Consider the following 3,930-nt stretch of genomic DNA (forward strand, 5'->3'; position numbering starts at 1 on the left):
CACCGTCATGATCACCATCGTCACCGGCTTGACACCTTGATCTCCATCGTAGCATCGTTGTCGTCTCGCCAACTATTGCTTCCACGACTATCGCTACCGCTTAATGATAAAGTAACGCAATTGCATGGCAATTGCATTACATACAATAAAGCGAAAACCATATGGCTCCTGCCAGTTGCCGATAACTTTGTTACAGAACATGATCATCTCATACACCAATTTATATAATCACATCTTGACCATATCACATCACAACATGCCCTGCAAAAACAAATTAGACGTCCTCTACTTGGTTGTTGCAAGTTTTACGTGGCTGCTACGGGCTTAGCAAGAACCGTTCTTACCTGCGCATCAAAAACCACAACAATTTGTCGTCAAGTGTGTTGTTTTAACCTTCAACAAGGACCGGGCGTAGTCACACTCGACTCAACTAAAGTTGGAGAAATAGACACCCACTAGCCACCTGTGTGCAAAGCACATCGGTAGAACCAGTCTCATAAACGCGGTCATGTAATGTCGGTCTGGGCCGCTTCATCCAACAATACCGCCGAATCAAAGAATGACATGCTGGTAAGCAGTATGACTATTATCGCCCATGGTACCTCTCGAGCACTGCGTTCATTTTCCCTTGAAGAGGAAAGGGTGATGCAGTAAAGCAGCGTAAGTATTTCCCTCGGTTTTTGAGAACCAAGGTATCAATCCAGTAGGATACCACGCACGAGTCACCTCGTACCTACACAAACAAATAAGAACCTCGCAACCAACGCGATAAAGGGGTTGTCAATCCCTTCACGGCCACTTGCAAGAGTGAGATCTGATAGAGATGATGATAATAATAATAATAATAATAATAATAATAATAAGATAATTTTTTGGTATTTTTATGATATAGATTGAAAGTAAAGATTGCAAAATAAAATAGGTTGGGAACTTGTATGATGAAGAATAGACCCGGGGGCCATAGGTTTCACTAGTGGCTTCTCTCAAGATAGCATAAGTATTACGGTGGGTGAACAAATTACTGTCGAGCAATTGATAGAAAAGCGAATAATTATGAGAATATCTAGGTATGATCATGTATATAGGCATCACGTCCGTGACAAGTAGACCGAAACGAGTCTGCATCTACTGCTATTACTCCACACATCGACCGCTATCCAGCATGCATCTAGAGTATTAAGTTCATGAAAACAGAGTAACGCCTTAAGCAAGATGACATGATGTAGAGGGATAAACTCATGCAATATGATATAAACCCCATCTTTTTATCATCGATGGCAACAATACAATACGTGTCGGTTCCCTTTCTGTCACTGGGATCGAGCACCGCAAGATTGAACCCAAAGCTAAGCACTTCTCCCATTGCAAGAAAGATCAATCTAGTAGGCCAAACCAAACTGATAATTCGAAGAGACTTGCAAAGATAAACCAATCATACATAAAAGAATTCAGAGAAGATTCAAATATTGTTCATAGATAGACTTGATCATAAACCCACAATTCATCGGATCTCGACAAACACACCACGAAAGAAGATTACATCGAATAGATCTCCAAGAGAATCGAGGACAACTTTGTATTGAGATCCAAAGAGAGAGAAGAAGCCATCTAGCTACTAGCTATGGACCCGAAGGTCTGAAGTAAAATACTCACACATCATCGGATGGACCATGGAGTTGATGTAGAGGCCCTCCGTGATCAATGCCCCCTCCGGCGGAGCTTCGGAAAAGGCCCCAAGATGGGATCTCTTGGGTACAGAAGGTTGCGGTGGTGGAAATAGGGTTTCGTGGTGCTCCTGGATGTTCTCGGGGTATATGGATATATATAGGAGGAAGAAGTAGGTCGGTGGAGCAACGAGGGGCCCACGAGGGTGGAGGGCGCGCCCAGGGGGTGGGTGCGCCCCCCTGCCTCGTGGCCTCCTCGATTGTTTCTTGACGTCCACTCCGAGTCCCCTGGATCACGTTTGTTCCAAAAATAACGCTCCTGAAGGTTTCATTCTGTTTGGACTCCGTTTGATATTTCTTTTCTACGAAACACTGAAATAGGCAAAAAAACAGCAATTTGGGCTAGGCCTCCAGTTAATAGGTTAGTCCCAAAAACAATATAAAAGTGTAAAATAAAGCCCATTAACATCCAAAACAGATAATATAATAGCATGGAACAATCAAAAATTATAGATACGTTGGAGACGTATCAAGCATCCCCAAGCTTAATTCCTGCTCGTCCTCGAGTAGGTAAATGATAAAAACAGAATTTTTGATGTGGAATGCTTCCTAACATATTTTTCAATGTAATGTTTCTTTATTGTGGCATGAATGTTCAGATCCGAAAGATTCAAGATAAAAGTTTAAGATTAACATATAAATAATAATACTTCAAGCATACTAACTAAGCAATCATGTCTTCTCAAAATAACATGGCAAAAGAAAGTTATCCCTACAAAATCATATAGTCTGGCTATCCTCTATCTTCATCACACAAAATATTAAATCATGCACAACCCCGATGACAGGCCAAGTCATTGTTTCATACTTTTGATGTTCTCAAACTTTTTCAATCTTCACGCAATATATGAGCGTGAGCCATGGAAATAGCACTATAGGTGGAATAGAATGGTGGTTGTGGAGAAGACAAAAAGGAGAAGATAGTCTCACATCAACTAGGCGTATCAATGGGCTATGGAGATGCCCATCAATAGATATCAATGTGAGTGAGTAGGGATTGCCATGCAACGGATGCACTAGAGCTATAAGTGTATGAAAGCTCAACAAAAGAAACTAAGTGGGTGTGCATCCAACTTGCTTGCTCATGAAGACCTTGGGCAATTTGAGGAAGCCCATCATTGGAATATACAAGCCAAGTTCTATAATGTAAAATTCCCGCTAGTTTATGAAACTGACAACATAGGAGACTCTCTATCATGAAGATCATGGTGCTACTTTGAAGCACAAGTGTGGAAAAAGGATAGTAACATTGTCCCTTCTCTCTTTTTCTCTTTTTTTATTTGGGCCTTCTTTTTTTGGCCTCTTTTCCCTTTTTTCGTCTGGAGTCTCATCCCGACTTGTGGGGGAATCATAGTCTCCATCATCATTTCCTCACTGGGACAATGATCTAATAATGATGATCATCACACTTCTTTTTACTTACAACTCAAGAATTACAACTCAATACTTAGAACAAAATATGACTCTATGTGAATTCCCCCGGCGGTGTACCGGGATATGCAATGAATCAAGAGTGACATGTATGAAAAAATTATGAACGGTGGCTTTGCCACAAATACGATGTCAACTACATGATCATGCATGGCAATATGACAATGGTGAAGCGTGTCAAAAGAAACGGAACGGTGGAAAGTTGCATGGCAATATATCTTGGGATGGCTATGGAAATGCCATAATAGGTAGGTATGGTGGATGTTTTGAGGAAGGTATATGGTGGTTTTATGGCACCGGCGAAAGTTGTGTGGTACTAGAGAGGCTAGCAAATGTGGAAGGGTGAGGGTGCGTATAATCCGTGGACTCAACATTAGTCATAAAGAACTCACATAATTATTGCAAAAATCTATTAGTTATCGAAACAAAGTACTATGCACATGCTCCTAGGGGATAGATTGGTAGGAAAAGACCATCGCTCGTTCCCGACCGCCACTCATATGGAAGGCAATCGATAAATAAATCATGCTCCGACTTCATCACATAACGGTTCACCATACCTGCATGCTACGGGAATCACAAACTTCAACACAAGTATTTCTCAAATTCACAACTACTCAACTAGCATGAATCTAATATCACCATCTCCATATCTCAAAACAATTATCAAGTATCAAACTTCTCATAGTATTCAATGCACTTATATGGAAGTTTTTATTATGCCTAAAAGAAAATTGCCATGTTGTTCTAAAGGACTCTCAAAATAATATAAGTG

Source organism: Triticum urartu, chromosome 6 (assembly GCF_003073215.2).
Source record: "Triticum urartu cultivar G1812 chromosome 6, Tu2.1, whole genome shotgun sequence".
NCBI lineage: Eukaryota > Viridiplantae > Streptophyta > Magnoliopsida > Poales > Poaceae > Triticum > Triticum urartu.